This window comes from Suricata suricatta, chromosome 6 (assembly GCF_006229205.1).
Source record: "Suricata suricatta isolate VVHF042 chromosome 6, meerkat_22Aug2017_6uvM2_HiC, whole genome shotgun sequence".
NCBI lineage: Eukaryota > Metazoa > Chordata > Mammalia > Carnivora > Herpestidae > Suricata > Suricata suricatta.
Window position 1 is genome coordinate 121,871,254 of NC_043705.1, and position 8,878 is coordinate 121,880,131.

An 8,878-nucleotide genomic window follows, 5' to 3' on the forward strand; every position below is an offset into this window, starting at 1 on the left:
AAACTAGAATCCGCTCTTTCTCTGGACTGGTAGGAGTGACTGCTAACACTCATCAGGTGGCAACAGAAAGCTACAGGCGTGACGCGTTGCTCTGCTCACGCATTAGTTAGAAAGGAGAACTCTACCGCCTGAACCGAGAGGCACGAATGGGGGACGTCCTCAGAGCCGTGTCCGGGCTGCTCGGAGGGAGGGTCTTACCCAACCCTCCGGACCCCCCGCAGCGTCTCTCCTTTCTCCAGCTGGCCAAAACCGGCATTTGAATCTTAATGGACTCCTCCTGTAATTCCACGGATTTCAGAGCTCTCCACCTACCCATTAATTTGAGGCTGCTTTTCCATTCATCCTAGTCTTGCTAACCAGCTATGGCTCCGAAAGGTCTTTTCACCAAAGCCCCTCCCTTCTCCTGGTTAGCTCTGCATCCTTAACGCGGGGCAGGAAGCCTTCTAGAATAAATGGCACGAGTCCTTTCTGGTTGCATCCACTGTAAGTCATTTGAACTTCAACAAAAAAATTAATTTCAGGGGCGCCTGGGTGGCTCAATCGGTTGAGCGTCCGACTTCGGCTCAGGTCATGATCTCGCGGTTCGTGGGTTCGAGCCCCGAGTCTGGCTCTGGGCTGACAGCTCAGAGCCTGGAGCCTGCTTCAGATTCTGTATCTCCTTCACTCTCTGACCCTCCCCTGCTCATGCTTCTCTCTCTGTCTCTCAAAAATAAATAAAAAACATAAAAAAAAATTAACTTCCACGGAAGTGAAATTCACACCAGCATAGTTCAGTTTTCAATGTCTTGGCTGTTTCTTGATGGTCTAGACGTTAGAATTTGTTTTCCCCGCCCCGCTGAGGAACAGACTGTCTAGCTTTAACAGGTAACTTGTCACATAGGAAGCAACTATGAACTGTGAAGTCACTGCGCACTATGGCCTTCCTAAATCATCCATCAGAGTTTCTTCGAAAAGTGATGAATAGCCTGTTTAAAGCAAGACACACACTCCTCTTCCTGTCCTTTATCCCTCGTGAATAAAATGACACTCTTAAGAGAAATGTGAGCCAGCAAACTTCTTGTTTGTCTAGTGCTGGCAATCTCTACAATACAGTTTTCACTACGGTTCACACTTAAGGTTGTACTGCAGGAGAGTCGGGGAGACGCATACTGCCACTTGTGCGTTTTCGGTTCTGCTTTTAGCTGGTGAATCTCCTTCAAGCAGCGGCAGCTGAAAAGGTGGGCTTCGGAGTATGGTATGGGGGATACCATGCCACCTTGGAAAGCAAACATGCACGTATTCTGTAGAAAGAGTTGACAAGTCGAAGGAGTTCATATCAAACAATTACTCTTTCTTTTACACCACAAGGCAGTGTTGGGGCCACTTACCTCTGAGCGCACCTGCCTGTGTCAGCTCTGTGTCTCCTGCCGGTGGCTTGAGTGCTTATTCTCCTCAATGTATAACCTCACCCTCAAACATCAGCAAGTCCAACACTGGGTGTGGGGTTGCTGTGGAGGGAAGGACTCTTATAGTTAGGTTGATATGCCAAGATCCGTTTCCAGATCCCTCCTGCCCTTGAAAACTCAAACACCTGGTTCAGACCACAGCGGAAGTTCTGCCACCTGTAGAGGAATTGATGGTCAAGTATGGGTTGGAATGGAATCTTCTCATTGGTGGGGGTTTGTTTGCTTTTCGCCTAGGACTTTTAGAAATGCTACCTCATTCAGGGTGCGTTGAATACATACTTTAATGGAGACCAGGCCCATGTGAAAAGGTTTGAGAGAAGGCAGCAAGGGTAAATGGCACCTGAAGGACAGACAAAGCCTCTGTCGGGGACCTGGGTGAGGGGCTGACGCATGGCAGGGCCTGGAACAACTGACTTCCTTTGCCCTCTGCTGCACAAATGCTTCTAAAAGCAATTCTCAAGCACCTTCTTGGCATGTCCTCCTCCCCAGAGCTGTCCCTGATGTCAGATTCCTCGGAACGTTCTGGAAAGATGAAGGGATAAGGGGGCCTCATGGAGCCTCTGTTCTCAGCTGTACAAAGAGTGCATTGGGTTGTGTGATCTCCAGAGGAGACTCTTCTACTCAGCAAGCTCAGGAGTTTGGCTGTGTGTGTGTGTGCGCGCGCGTATGTGTATATAACATGATCATCTAAACTGCATAAAAAGTGGGTAAAACGTCTTTGGGAGGAACAGCATGTTGTATTTTAATAGGGCAATTACTCCCAAACCAAGGTAACTGTGGTATAATAAGCAGTCCTGGCAGTAACAAGAATAGAGACCATGTTACAAACTTGCCACTTGAACTTCACCATATGTTTGAACCTCTTTTGGCCCCACTTTCCTAATCAGTAAAAAAGAACATTGAACTACCTGGTCTCTGAGAATTTTTTCAGCTCTAACATCCTGAGCCCATTCTCTTGATTTGAAGAGCCATCACAAACAATCCTGTTGTTACATTCTATTGCAAAGCATCGTTCTCTAATTGTTTTAGCAGGTCAATCTCATGCCAGCAAGAATGCAGACTCCTAAGAGGGTTGCCATCCAGGATTCGTGACAGAAATTCATTGACTGCTAGGGCCAATTTTTCATTTTTGAAATTAAAAAATGTCACATCCCTTCTTTCTTGCTCCATCGATTATCAATATTGTTTCTCCCCAGATTAGGAATGTCTTAAGTCTAAGAAACTAAGGCTAAGACTAGTTGGGGTGACAAGAAACTATCTCTAATAGAAGAAATAGAGATAGGTCTCACAGCAGAGCCAAAAAGTAACCTTTTGCTTTATTTGGCATTTGGTTAGGATCTGACTGCGCTTCTGGGTCTAGTTAGAAGCAGCATGATTTACAGGAATGTGGCAATATTGGCTCCAGTCCAGAGAATGGAACAAAAACACAATGAAAAGGTTGGATGGAGATGATCTACTGCAAAGACCCCAAATATTCATAGAAAAACTGCTTTTTGTATTTTCTTAGGAATGTTTCCAAATAGGAAATTGTGACATGGAAGAATTAATAAAACAAATTTTGTATAGCATCTTAATAATTCAGGAAGACCATAGTAATAAAGTAGACCACAAACACTGAGCACTTGAAATGTCATTAGTCCAAATTAAGACGTGCTGTGCATTCAAAATATACACCAGATTTCAAAGATGCAGAATGAGAAAAAAATGAAAAGTAACTCACTAATAATTTTTTAACATTTTTAAAGTTTTATTTATTTATTTTGAAGGGGGGTGACAGAGAGAGAGAGAGAGAGAGAGAGAGAGAGAGAGAGAGAAAATCCCAAGTAGACTCCTTGCTGTCAGCTCAGAGCCCAAGGTGGGTCTTGAACTTATGAACCATGAAATCGTGACCTCACCCAAAATCGGGAGTTGGACACTTAACCAACTGAGCCACCCAGATATCCCATCTCACTAAAAATTTTTATATTAATTACATACTGAAATGCTAATTTTGGATGTACTAGGCTAAATATGTTCATACTAATTTCACTCATTTCTTTTTACTTTTTTTCAAGAGTTTTTTCTTTTTGAGAGAGAGAGAGTGCAAGTAAGGGAGAGTAGCAGAGGGACAGAGAGAGAATCCCAAGCAGGCTCCATGCTTAGCACAGAACCCAACTTGGGCTCAATCCAATGGCCACAGGATTACAACCTGAGCTGAAATCAAGAGTCTGACACTCAAACAACTGAGCCACCCAGGTGTCCCTTAAGATTTTATTTTTTTAAGTTTATTTTATTTTGAGAGACAGAGAAAAGAAGGATCCCAAGCAGGCTTCACACCCGGTGTGGACTCCATCTTGGGGCTCAGTCTCATGACCATGAGATCATGACTTGATCTGAAACCAAGACCCAGACACCAAACCCACTGAACCACCCAAGCACCCCACTTTTTTACTTTATAAAATGTTGTTAACTAGAAAGTTAAAAATCGCTATGCAGCTTGCATTGTATTTCTATTGGGAAAAACTACTACAGGGGTTAATATTAGCATCTAAGACATGCTTAGCATCTACTCCATAGGAGGGGTTTTTCTAAGCGGCATATATATAACTCCTGTGGCCATATACTTAATTGTTTAATCTGGGACACTTTTGACACTTTTGAGAATGAAAGGGGGCAGGCACATTATAAACCAGCCAGGATACTGGGACGAAAGGCATAAACTGGAACTGTCCTGAGCAAACTGAGCTGGCAGGCCACCCTAATGTTAGGACATGTAATCTCTATGTTGAGGAGAAAGAATTTTCTATGCTCTTCAAAGTCCTTCTAACTGGACTAAGAATAAATTGACATGAGAGATTAACAGGAGAAGATCACTCTTAATTTTGGACATCCAGAGAATCCACACAGACCAGAAATTCTAAGACAGCCGGGCAACGTGAGGCTTCGATGAGTTAAGGAGAGGGGTAGGGAACTGAGGACACAAAAGAGAGGAAGACCACTGGCAGGAAGGTGAGAGGAGACTTTTTGAGAACAAGGTTGCCCTCTCATGGAGATGTTTCTTAGGTAAAAAGGAATAAAGTGCCATTATTAGGCCTGTTGGCACTTGAGGGAACTGGAGCCCAGAGGGATTAAGTAACTTGCCTAAAGTCACACAGCTAGTGGCAATGCTAAGATTCACATTAGGCTCTGGCTCCAGAGTCTTCACTCTTGACTGCTATACAACACGATCGCTAAAGACCTAATATAGGTTGAGAATTTAATAGATGCAAAGTTTTTCTTAATACAGCAACTTGGTTGGTGTATTATCCTATTTTTACAAGATGCAGAAACTGAGTTTCAAACAGACCCAGTAACTTGCCTAAATCATAGAGTCAGAAAAAGCGGCAGCAAGAATCAAAGTTTGGGAGACTCAACTCCAGGGGTCCTCCTAACCACTACCCCCTATTGCCGTCAGGCCACACTGACTTATAAAGCATTTATGTATTGGTCTCATGACGTCTGTCTCCCAGTTCTGGCGAAGGCCTGGATAAGAGAACTGGAACCCAGGTGAGATTAACCTAACAACAGGCGACAGCCACCAAAAGCTCAATCTTGGTGGCCTCTCCTTGCTGAGAAGGAACATTTTAAGATGATCCAAATAGCCATCATGTTGCTGAGATGGTGGTTCTGCCATTCCTGTTAGAAATTCCAGAAAATGCTCTCCCAGAAATGTAATAGAGGAGGGTCGTAGAATTCGAGAAAATTGAGAAGGCAATTACTTGGTTACCAGAAATCTAAGAGAAAAAGTGTTCACAAAGCTCTCCAGGCAGAAGCAATAATACGGATGTAAATCTATGGCTGTGCCATGTGCAGCTTTTCTCCTTACTTTATGGTGGGTCCCAATGTTGGCAGCCTATTAGAACCACCTGCCTTTAAAGATCACTAACTGCCTTGGCCCCAGGCCCTAGGATACTGATTAAAGTGGTCTGGTGTGGGGCCCAGGCATTGGTATTTTATACTCTGTCCCTAGATCATCATAAAGTGGGGCCAGGCTTTATGGGCTGTCGCAGCCATGCCTGGAGCACCTGGTTCTTGGTTTAGCCTTGCAAGCAATAAATGACATCGGGTGAAGAGGGTGGGTGGCTCTGGCAGTGGGCCTTACAAGAATCAATGCTCCAGAAGGATTTCTTGAGAGAGTGGTTCTCAACCAAGCCACTGGTGGGGCTTTTTTTTTTTTTTTTTTTTTTTTGGCCCGGCACACTTGTTTTCTGTTACGGCATTAAACCGGAGCTCCGAGATTTTTGTCTTCTTCATTGAGATCAACGCCTGCCTGTGAGACATTTTAATTCATGTCCCTTCCTTATCTGAATAATGCACCCATAATAAATTTGTGCACTACTTTTGCTGATGAGTTACTTTGCATCTGTTATGGCTTCTCCCTTGTGTTTTTCAAAGGCTTTGTAGCCATTTAACTTCTGTTATTCATTTTCGCTTTTCCATTTGTGTTTGTTCTCTTTAAAACCCTCATAGACCACATGGGCTAGATTGCTTATTGTTTTTGAAATTGGTCTTTCAACTATGCAAGTGAACACATTTTTAAGATTCATTTTCCACGGCAGCCTGTTAGTACTTAAGATATATGACTACATTGCTGTGAAGATATTTAGCAAAATTCCACAAGTCCTTAGTGTGTTTTGCCTTAATACAAATTCCTCAACTCTCCAAATATGCACCTCAAGCAGGTTTCTCACATTCAGGATGGAGGTTCTTATAAGGCAAAGTTATCATTCTTCCTTTGGCTTCTTTTTCAGACAGCCCTCTAGACTTCCTGTTTGAGTTTCAGAACAAGATTCAGACCATAAAAATGTTTTGGACCATACTGCGACATGCCAGAGGAGAGGAGAGGAACAGAATTGGGGAATCCAGAAAGATCACCGTGGAAATCTTCCCTCAACAGAGATGAAGTAGGACAGGGAAGGTCCACAGAACCAACCGACGCCAGCCAAAGCAGGAAAAAGGCCATAGTGATTTCCTCCCATGGATTCCTAGAACCTTTAGAGCACAAATGCCAAGAAGATAAATTGGCTTCACAATAATAGACTGACAAAAGGGAGGAGGGCAGAGTTCTGGTGTTAAGGATATCGAGGTCACTGTTGGCCAACCAGAGGGCGGTTTGTTCTTTAGAATTACGTAAAAAGGAAGGGAGTTTTGGAGGCCTTTTGAGAGAACCAGAAGACTAAGTTGGCACTGACTTAGTCTGGGAAATTTGCCACTAGGAGACCCAGGGCTCAGGGACAAAGAGGGAGGCAGAGGTCTGAGTGGGTCTCATATTTGCTTTGTGGGCTTCTGGGAAGTATTTTAAAGTGTTTTTATTTAAACTGTGGCCTTAAGAGGACTCTCCACTCACATCCAACATAACTCACTCATATTAAGAAAATATGAGAACATTCAGTGTGTTTCTTCTCATCCTGAGGCTCCGTCCCTCACCTAACTGCCTTCTGCTCCAAGCCGAAGCATTCTTACTTGAGTGTGTGATTCAGAGGGGTGGAAAATGATTCGAGCTTAGAGGTAGGTACACCAAAAAAAATTTTTAGAAGTGTGTGAAGCCACTTCTGTAGATGAACTTCTGGTTCATCTACACTGGGGCAGAGGATCTACACTGAGGCAGGCATCCTCCCGTGTAGCCTGGAGAATGGGCTTCTTCTCCAGCTGGAGGCAACTGTCCACTCCTGGGCCGATGTCATGATTGACCTCTCTTTTATTTTCTCTTTGCTTTAAAACATGGAGTTTGTTTGTTCTCTTTAAAACCCTCAGTAGACCACATGGACTAGATTGCTTGTTCTTTTTGAAATTGGTCTTTCAAGTATGCAAGTGAATACATTTTTAAGATTTTAGTATTTTAAGATTTTAAGATTTTTAAGATTTTAAATAAATGAGAATTGAAGGAATTTTTTAAAACAAAAACAAAGAAGAAATACTCTGGTTGGAACCCTGGGTTCTCCACTTCAAGGCTGTGCAATTTGGGGCAGGTCAATTAATCTCTCTTAGCCTCAGTTTCTTCATCTGCCAACTGAGGGTAATATTAGTACCACCTCTTGGTTATCTTGTAGCTTAAATAATTAATACATCCGAAGCACGTACAATAGTACCTGGCACAGAGCAAGAGCCAAATAAATACTATCGATAATTATTACCTACATGGAGAAGCAAAAGAGATTCATAGAAGCCAGAGAAAAATAAAATAGTGGTATATATCAAAATCAATTCAACCATTATTAAATATGTCATAGCCTATAGTTAAACATTTCTAATCTTTTTTAATTTTTATGTTTATTTATTTTAGAGAGAGAGGGAGCAAGCAGGGGAGGGGCAGAGAGAGGGAGTCATAGAATCCAAAGCAAGCTTTGGGCCCCAAGCTATCAGCACAGAGCCCGATGCAGGGCTCGAACCCATTAACTATGAGATCATGACCTGAGCCGAAGTCGGACGCTTAACTGACTGAGCCACTCAGGCACCCCACTATTTGCCATCTTACATGAAAACTTTGTCAACTACACTATAAGGTACAGCATGGAACACACAAAAAAAGAAAAAAAAAGATGTTTTCTACCTTCATGGAGCTGCCAACCTATTTGCAGAGATGGTCTACAGACATGCATGGGTGAAGAGTCACCAAAAGCAGACAGCAGATGAGTTCATGTTGCTTTCTGCTTCTTTGACACTATTCTGTGGCTCTGCCAAGCCATGTTGTCTGGCAAGCAATGACCTTGAAAATGTGAGGCATTCTGTTCTGCTTAAATATTAGAAGCAGTATGTTATGGGAACCAAAATATAAGTAACTCATCTGCACCCACAGAGATTCCTATTACAACGTGCAGCCTGGCTTGACATTGACTGTGCTGTGCAGCTTCCATGCTGCTACATAATGTTGCGACTGAAACACTACTGGCATCATAATCAGCTGCCTGTTGTAGTGATGACAGTGACTATTATGAGACAACGATGGCTTTCACACAATGAGGGCTTGTTTTCCTCACACTTTGAAAAGTCGCCTGCTTCTAGATCAGTGGCTCAAGGTGGTCAGGTCTGAGGTCTTTGTGGTTCTCTAGGTTTCCCCTCATTGTTAGAAGGTAGTTTGTCCACTTACGGCATCCATTCTGTGTTCAGGCAGGAAATGGGGGAAGAATAGACAGCCAGTAGAGTCTGCTCTGTAGGGAAATTTTCTGAAAGCCCCAACCAACATCTCAATTTTATTGGCCAAACTGTGTCACATGGCCACTCCCTTCTGAAAGGGAGGGTAGGAAATAGATATTTTTAGCTGGGTGCATTGTACATGAAATAAAATTGGGGTCTGACTAACAGGAAAATGGGAAGAATGGATATTGCATTTATCTGTTGCTGTAAAACAAACAAGCTGGAAACTTAGTGTCTTAAAACAAAAACAATAGAATATAATCTATTGTTTCTCATGATTC

The 8,878-nt window shown here is 42.9% G+C and overlaps 1 protein-coding gene across 2 annotated transcripts in view; it reads right to left on the reverse strand.

Annotated features, from left to right (window-relative positions):
• The window catches only part of RAI14 (retinoic acid induced 14), a 151,838-nt gene extending 143,613 nt beyond the window's left edge, over positions 1-8,225 (reverse strand). The window contains exons 1-2 of one of the 2 annotated variants that reach the window (XM_029941022.1): positions 8,014-8,225; positions 1,368-1,487 (exon numbers count right to left, since the gene is read on the reverse strand). The gene's annotated coding sequence lies outside the window, so the exon portion shown is untranslated. The remainder of the gene's footprint in view (positions 1-1,367; positions 1,488-8,013) is intronic. The other variant, XM_029941025.1, reaches the window with a different exon arrangement.
• Positions 8,226-8,878: the final 653 nt, after the last annotated feature.